The sequence below is a fragment of the Triticum aestivum genome, chromosome 4B, assembly GCF_018294505.1.
Source record: "Triticum aestivum cultivar Chinese Spring chromosome 4B, IWGSC CS RefSeq v2.1, whole genome shotgun sequence".
In the NCBI taxonomy this organism is placed as follows: domain Eukaryota; kingdom Viridiplantae; phylum Streptophyta; class Magnoliopsida; order Poales; family Poaceae; genus Triticum; species Triticum aestivum.
The window spans coordinates 267775330-267784100 of record NC_057804.1 but is presented as its reverse complement, the minus strand read 5'-3'; positions in this window follow the sequence as shown (position 1 = coordinate 267784100).

The window sequence follows — 8771 nt, the reverse complement described above, 5'->3', positions numbered from 1 at the left end:
TTTCCAGGGATATGTGATGAAATTCGAGCCCCTCAAACCGAGCTGACATCTTTAAGATGGCGTTGCGGTAAGCTTCCATTGTCGGGTCCTTGGCGTCGAAGTCTCCATTTATTTGGGATATTGCGATATTTGAATCCCTGCGGACCTCTAGGCGTTGAATGCCCATGGAGACTGCCAATCGGAGGTCATGTAAAAGGGCCTCATATTCGGCTGCGTTGTTCGAATCCGTGTACATTATCTGAAGTACGTATTGGACTGTGTCCCCGGTTGGGGACGTCAGAACAACGCCAGCCCCCAGGCCAGCTAATATTTTGGAGCCGTCGAAGTGCATGGTCCAGTTGGAGTATGCGCCATATTCTTTAGGGAGTTTGGCTTCAGTCCATTCGGCAATGAAGTCAGCCAAAACCTGCGACTTAATAGCTCGCCTTGGCTTGTAGATTATGTCGAACGGGAGGAGCTCGATGGCCCATTTGGCAATCCGACCCGTTGCGTCGCGGTTGTTTATAATGTCATTAAGGGGTACTTTGGATGCCACTGTTATGGAGCACTCTTGAAAGTAGTGTCGCAGCTTCCGGGATGCCATGAACACCACGTATGCTATCTTTTGATGATGCGGGTACCATGACTTGCATGGAGTTAGCACAGTGGACACGTAGTACACTGGTTTTTGGAGGGGGAACTTGTGTCCGTCCGCTTCTCGTTCGACGACGTGCACCGCGCTTACAACTTGATGGGTTGCCGCAATGTATAATAGCATTGGTTCGCCCGTGTTGGGCGCGGCCAGGACCAGATTTGTTGCCAATATGGCTTTTATTTTTTCGAGTCCGGTCGTGGTGGCCTCCGTCCACTGGAAGTGGTCGGTGCGCCGCAGGAGGCGATAGAGGGGTAATGCCTTTTCTCCTAAGCGGGAGATAAAGCGGCTTAGAGCCGCCACACATCCTGTCAGTTTTTGTATTTGTTTGATGTCCTTTGGGGTATCTAATTGTGATAGAGCTCGGATCTTGGCTGCGTTTGCTTCAATTCCTCTACCGGATACGATGAAGCCCAGGAGCTTTCCAGCTGGTATGTCGAAAACACATTTTTCCGGGTTGAGCTTAATGTCATATGTTCGGAAATTGTCGAACGTGAGCCTCAAGTCGTCTACTAGAGTATCAACGTGTTTTGTTTTGACGACCACGTCATCTACGTATGCTTCGACGGTTTTGCCGATCTGGTTGGCCAGACATGTCTGAATCATGCGCTGATATGTTGTGCCGGCGTTTTTGAGCCCGAAGGGCATCGTGTTGAAGCAGAATGGGCCGTATGGGGTGATGAATGCCGTTGCGGCCTGGTCTGACTCTGCCATCTTGATTTGATGGTAGCCAGAGTATGCATCGAGGAAACACAATGAGTCGTGTCCTGCGGTGGCATCGATGATTTGATCAATTCGGGGGAGTGGGAAAGGGTCCTTTGGACAGGCCTTGTTTAGGTCTTTGAAATAGACACATAGGCGCCAAGATTTGTCCTTCTTTGGTACCATCACCAGGTTTGCTAGCCAGTCTGGATGTTTTATGTCTCTGATGAATCCGGCTTCCAGCAGTTTTGCTAGCTCCTCTCCCATGGCTTGTCTCTTAGGTTCGGAAAAGTGTCGTAGGGTCTGCTTGACGGGTTTAAACCCTTTTATGATGTTCAGGCTGTGCTCGGCCAACCTGCATGGGATTCCTGGCATATCCGAGGGGTGCCAGGCGAAAATGTCCCAATTTTCTCGCAGAAAGTCTCTGAGTGCGGCATCTACATCGGGTTTTAATTGTGCCCCGATGGAGGCCGTTTTTGTAGGGTCCGTTGGATGGACTTGGAATTTGACTATTTCGTTCGCTGGTTTAAAAGAGGTGGACTTGGATCTCTTGTCTAGTATCACATCGTCCCTGTCCACCGTAGAGCGCAACGCCGTTAATTCCTCGGCCGCTAGGGCCTCAGATAATGCCTCCAAGGCCAGTGCGGCTGTCTTGTTTTTAGTGCGGAGTGCTATGTCCGGATCACTTGCGAGAGTGATGATTCCGTTGGGCCCGGGCATTTTGAGTTTCATGTACCCGTAATGGGGTATGGCTTGGAAAATTGTAAATGCTTCTCGCCCTGGCAGAGCATGGTAACCGTTGCTGAACGGGGCCACTTGAAACGTGACCTCCTCAGATCTGTAATTGTCTTGCATGCCGAACACCACATCCAGTGTGATTTTTCCTGAACAGCACGCTTCCTGGCTTGGGATTATTCCCCTAAAAGCTGTGTTGCTTCGCTCAATGCGGCTCCAGTCAATTTCCATTTTTCATAGGGTTTCCTCGTAGATGAGGTTGAGTCCGCTGCCTCTATCCATGAGTACCTTTGTAAGTCAGAAGTCGTCCACTATCGGACTGAGGACCAATGCGGCTGGTGCTCAGGCTGTTCGGAATTTAGGTTCGTCACTGGCATTAAAGGTGATAGCCGTGTCACTCCATGGGTTTATTGTTGCTACTTGGTAGACTTCGGCGAGGTTGTGGAGCATTCGTTTCCTTGCATTGTTTGATGTGAAGGTCTCGAAGACTGTCGACACCGTACTGGCGAGGTATTCTTCGGGTGCTGGAGTTAAAAGCTCCTCGCCACTTCTGGCTACCTGCCGTAGTATCCAACATGCTCTGAGGCTGTGCGTTGGTGTGGCTTTCCCTGGATTATGAATTTTACAGGGTCCATTGAGCCATCCTTCCAATACGGTCCCGTACCCTATAGAGGGTTTTTGTTTTTTGATGTTTGGCTCAGATGCCTGGCGATAATGCGCCCTTTTGTTTCGGACTCGTGTTATATTTGGGGCCGGATTGTCCCAGAATTTATCTTCGGTTTTCCGAACGCTTTCAGTCGCACAGTACTTTCATACTATGGATGTCAAGTCGGCGAATCGTGCAGTTTCGCGGTGAGTTATGGTGTTGAGGATTCCGATGTCCTGCAGTTGTTAAAGAAGAGTGAAATTGCTTCTTTCTCACGGCAGTCCTTTATCCTGTTCATAACCAGGAGGAATCTGGCCCAGTAGTGGTGTACTGTTTCTCCGGACTCTTGCCGTATTAGTGATAAATCCCGTATAGTTGGGTGGGCGGGTAGAAATAAATCCGGAACCCTACCCGATGTAAGTTCAGGGGCCGAGCAGTTTCCGAATTTGGAAGCTTGCTTTCTCGGATATTATTCAATGAATCGGGCCTCCTACCTAACTTTAGGTTCAGGGTTTGGGCGACATCCTCCCCTCCGCGGGTATTCGTCTTGGAGGGATCGGGAATCCGGACGCATCTGGTCCTTAGGGCGGGCGAAGACTCGCCGCATTGTTCTTCCACCACTTTGACTTGGTGGGTAATCTGGGGAGAGTCAATCTCTCTCTGATCAGGTTTAATCCCAATCTAGTCATAATCAGTAGTGACTCCCAGGGCCGCGATGCGATCCAAGAGTTCATTCAGGGAGAAGAGCTCCATCGGATCTAAATGCTCGGCGAGCTCCGAGCTGATGTGAAGATTGCTTTCGATGGTCCAAGAGGTCATCGTTGGCGCGGCGGCCGGACTGGCGGTCATCAAAAACCTGCCTAGCCGGAGAGTTTGGCTGACAGCCAAAGCTCCTTTAGCAACGACGCCGTCTTTAAAGACAGGATGCGGCATCCTTCCTGATGGTGACGACACATCGGAACTCTCAATGGAAGCACCAACGTCGGTGTCAAAACCGGCGGATCTCCGGTAGGGGGTCCCGAATTGTGCGTCTAGGCGGATGGTAACATGAGACAAGGGACATGATGTTTTTACCCAGGTTCGGGCCCTCTCGATGGAGGTAATACCCTACTCCTGCTTGATTAATATTGATGATATGGGTAGTACAAGAGTAGATCTACCACGAGATCGGAGTGGCTAAACCCTATAATCTAGCCTATGGTATGATTGTTGTTCGTCCTACGGACTGAAACTCTCCAGTTTATATAGACACCGGAGAGGGCTAGGGTTACACAGAGTCGGTTACAATGGGAGGAGATCTTCATATCGTATCGCCAAGCTTGCCTTCCACGCCAAGGAAAGTCCTATCCGGACACGGGACGGAATCTTCAATCTTGTATCTTCATAGCCCGGGAGTCCGGCCAAAGGTCTTAGTCCGGCCATCCGGACACCCCCTAATCCAGGACTCCCTCAGCGTGGAAAGCCCAACGTTCAGGAGTTCATCACCAAGACCACTCAAGAGCTTCAGGAAGCAAGAGCCATGCGCGGCGACCGCCGCTTGCCTGACGTGGCCCCCCATCTTGGCGAGGATGGTGGGCTGCGCGTTTGCATCGATATCCCAGGGCTCAACCGAGACGCGTCTCCAGAGCTCCTCTGGCCTTCGCACGTGGGATGTTACGAGGGTCCGCTGCACAGCTACGTTTGCATGCCCTTCGGCCTGCCGAACGCGGCTGCCACCCACCAGCGCCACCTGCGGAGCGTTTTGGTGGCTCAGGAGGCCAGGCATCATGCAGTCCTAGCAGAGATGGAGATGGTCCTCGAGGAACCACGTGGACCCACAGAGCATCCTGAGGCTCAGGGCTCCGGTGGCTCATGAGGGTCGGCCTCTTCACTGTGCATCTTCAGCTACTCCAACAGCCACTCTACAACGGTACCATGTGACATCTCCCGAGTTCATTTTAGCTAGGAGCGCCCTCAAGGCTGCATCATTCCCAGGCCGCGTGGGTTTGTCCTTGCGGCATGTATCCCTTTTACTTATTTCTTCAGTTTACCTTACTGGGGGTGCCCCTTGGGCTGCATCATCCCCAAGCCGCTCAGGCCTGACCCAGTGGCATATATCCCTTTTGCATTTGCCTAAGCTCATTTTCCTTTCATGCTTAACCTGCTTGTGATTATCGCCTGTTTGATTGACATCCACCACTGGAGCTGCTCACACTGGCACGGTGCTTGCGCATGGGTCTGTCCCTACAATGTTGACAAATCTGAGTGGTCGAGCTCTGGCCCATGGCAGCCCCACAAGCGTCACCTCACCAGGCCCTCAGTTCCCTCAACTCTTCCTCGGAGCAACCAGTGGCCAGTCGGCAATCGTAATGGCAACCCATGCTTTCCTCGTGCTGATGTACAAGAACTTCCTGAGTTCTACAGCGGGTGGAACCGCGGGCTCTCTCTCTTTTCCCACGTGATTCGCTTGCGCGTTAAAAGGTGGGCTCCTGATCATCGTGACTCAGGAGCTCTTACTGGCTCTGCAGCCCTCACCCCCTAGCCTTGATCATGGCATCGCGACCTGGCATACCAGCGGCGGCTGAGCTCCCTCGAGTGCCGGGACCTGAGGACGTAGAGCATGAAGGAGAGTGTGGGGAAGAAAGGGAAAGCTTGTGAGGGCCTAAGCCAGCTACATCCCAGCTGCCAGTACACAAGTCCGGTGCGGCGCGAAGGAACAACTCCATATTACCAAGACGAGTTTCATGCCTGGAACAACTAATCGATGCAGCACAGAATCTTCACTTGCTGCGGCTGTATGATGGCAACGTTGCCTTCCTTTCTCACCTTTCAACGGCTGCTTGCACGCTAAAGGGGATCTCCTGAGCATCGCGCCTTAGGGGCTCTTACTGGACCTTGGGCTGCTCACCTCCTGGCCTTGACCACGACATCGCGACCTGGCATCCCAGCGACGGCTGAAGCCTGCCTGGGGACCGGCACCTGTCAGCGTAGAGCACCAAGTCTTCATGAGGTTGGAAGGGGGGACCAAGCCAGGACAGGACAAGCATTCGCACTATTACATAATAATGATCACATCAGCAAAGTACATCACGGGCCCCTTACATGCCCTCACGGGGTGGCTGTTTTCGATTCCTCGCAGGGAATGAAAGACGAGAATCGTAGGGAACCCTAAACTACATGCGCCTCCACCGCCGACGCCATCATAAAAAGTGGGCCACGGAAGGCCGACGCCAACCCAATCCAGATCAGCTGCGGCGACGTCCTGAAGGTGCCGCCTTGCTCCGGGCGCGGTGCCTGCTCAGAGGCACGTAGCTGTTGTCGCTCGTCTCCGGAGTCACAAAGAGATTGGGAGAGTCGCTAGACTCCCAAGCATCACTGCTGCTGTCGCAGGAGCCGTTGGGGAAGCAGGCAGCAGGCCTGGCCCTTGCCACGACGATGTCCCGACTGCCTCCTCTGGGTCAGCACTCCAGGTGGCGGCCCTCCTGTCGAAGACCTTGAAGAGCAACAAGGAGGCGCCATCGTATTCAAAGTGAATCACGAGGGCGCCCCCCGTTCGGCAGACCCGGGCAACCTCGCCCCAGCCTCAGGTAATGAAGGCCTTGCCCGGAGCGACGACTTCAACCTCCGCTCCGGTCGCCGGAGCACCACAGTCGGTGTGCTGCAGCCAAAGCTCGAGAGGCCCCCTCGGCGGCATCTCGGTGGCGAAGAAGGAAGGGAAGCGGATCCAGGTTCTTCGAGGCATCGCAGCGTGCAGCACAAGCTCGCAAGGGGAGTCCGCAACATGGACTCCAGGAGCGACGGCACATGCCGCCACAACTCGTCGACCGCGCCTGTAGCGCGGGCGGCATCGCTCGCCATCCCTTCCCCGGAGTCCTCGGCTCGGGCGTACAGGGGTAGCGGAAACCCAGGAGGTGGCCGCTCGCACCAAGGCCTTGTCGTCTCCGGCTTCGCAACCTCGTCGTGGCGACATGGGACCAGCCATTTCTTCGGCGGGAGCGGGTCAGCCCCTCCCAGCGGGCCTTCCCTTTCTCCTCGATTGAGAACCTGCGGATCGGTGCCATTGGCATCAAGAATGGAGGTGGAGCAAGCGAGAAGAAGCAGGCGAAGCAGGAAGAGATGGGCAACAGGGGCTCTCGCCCCTTCGTACTTATAGCCCAAGGGAGGCCAACCATAGACCTCCATGGCCACAGGTAATGATGACTCTTTTTGCATGCAACAGGGACTCGTCAAATTGGGCAGTTGCCGAGGCAGCGTGGGGAAGCGGAGATGCCCGCGTCCAATCTGTCGCCACGTGTCGACCTAGGCCGTAGGCATTGAGGGCCCCAGGTGCTCCGTACTTGCTCTTTGGCTTCGCTGCTAAGCCAAGTCCGAGCACGCCTTGGGCCCGGGGGCTACTATCGGTGTTCTAGGAACGGGGGTCCCTAGACTTGCCTGCCTGCGGCCTGCTGCGTGGCTCAGCCAGTGGCCCAGTACAGTCCATCTTCATCAACTAAACACTCAAGACCCTCGCGAGGGGCCAAGCCTCGCGGGGCGGACGATGCAAGGTCTCCTCAGGGGCGGCCTCACCAGGCAGGCTCGCGAGGAGGCAGAGAGATCAAGGCAAGGGGTACCTCGCGAGGTGCTCATGATGCAAGCCATGACGATCAAGACCACGCGGGTGCCAGCCTACGAAGTGTCCTCGTTTCATCTTTGGTGCAAAGGGGGCAAGCACAGGTGCGAAGTACCAAGGCATCAGGCAAAGGTTTCCATATCGTTTCAACGATACCAAGACCAGCAGAGCGGCAGGACAGAGGTCACCGTGGAGCCCAAGACGGCGTCATCACTAGCACCTTTGCAGTCGAAGACCACCTTTAGTAAGAATAGATTGTACTAGCTGTCCCCTTCCAAAATGGCCGTTGTTGGATCCTTTCCCGCTCAATATTTGTGCAGTGGACCAGGGCACACCACAGTAGAGAGCATAGAATCGATTCCTCTCCAAACACACCACCAAGCGCAAGAACACCTCTCCTCGCGAGGCTATTCTTCCTCTATACTGTTCATCGTCAGCCCAAGAGGCAATCCACCACACCACACACTGGATTAGGGTATTACACCACAACGGTGGCCCGAACCAGTATAAACCTTGTGTCTCTTGTGTTGTTCATCGATCTAGCCTAGCAATCGCGGCGAGGCCGAGGGCGTGTTTCGGTAGGGAGAAGATCTTCGTGCGCACCCCAGTGTTCGGACCTTAAGGGTTTTGCCGGAACCGGATATCCGACACTAGGCACCCCGTTTCTCATGGCCGCTGTAGGTTCACGACCAAGACAATTTATATCTTTAGTTAGAACCACAACAACAATTGATGTAACATAACTTTGCAGTACTTTTGAAACAATGCATGTTATCTTCCAATTCGTTCTTTCTCTGTATGTCCACCCTACGTTAATTGGGTAGGCTTGCCGGCGCGTAAACCCATGCCGCGGCACCTCGAGGACGGATCCCCAATAGAATGTCGGGTGTGCGTGCTGCCAGATGAACCACCTTGCCATTCTCAGCGCGGCCGCTCGAACTGTCGAGCGAAGTTGACACAGAACGAGAGCGTTGCCAATAGAGGAAGGCTACTCTGCCATTCTCGACGCAGCCGCTCAAACTGTTGAGCGGACTCGAAACAGAATGAAGACATTGCCAATAGTGGAAGGCCCCCATTGCGTGCAGGTTTCATATCCAGAGGGAGAGATCTCAGAGTAGAATAGCCTTATATAAAAAGAAATGCCCAAAGTGTTTGCATGACCTAGGTGTTCTACCCCGCGTGAGCGTTCGCTGCATCCGCAAGTGATGCCGCCCGTTTGATCACCTTCTTCCTTGGAAACCATGGCGATGAAGAACCGCTAGACTAGTTGCTAAACTAGATTCTCACAACTACGCCCCCTACCTAGCACGCCAAAGATGTCAGTGAGAACGACACCTATGGGATCAAGAGAATCACTACTGAGGTCGGCGGGCGCGGGGTAGTTAGAAGAGCGGGTCTAAGAACCAGCACAAAGGTCGTTTACCCAGGTTCGGGCCGCGGAGATAGCGTAATACCCTAGTCCTGCTTTG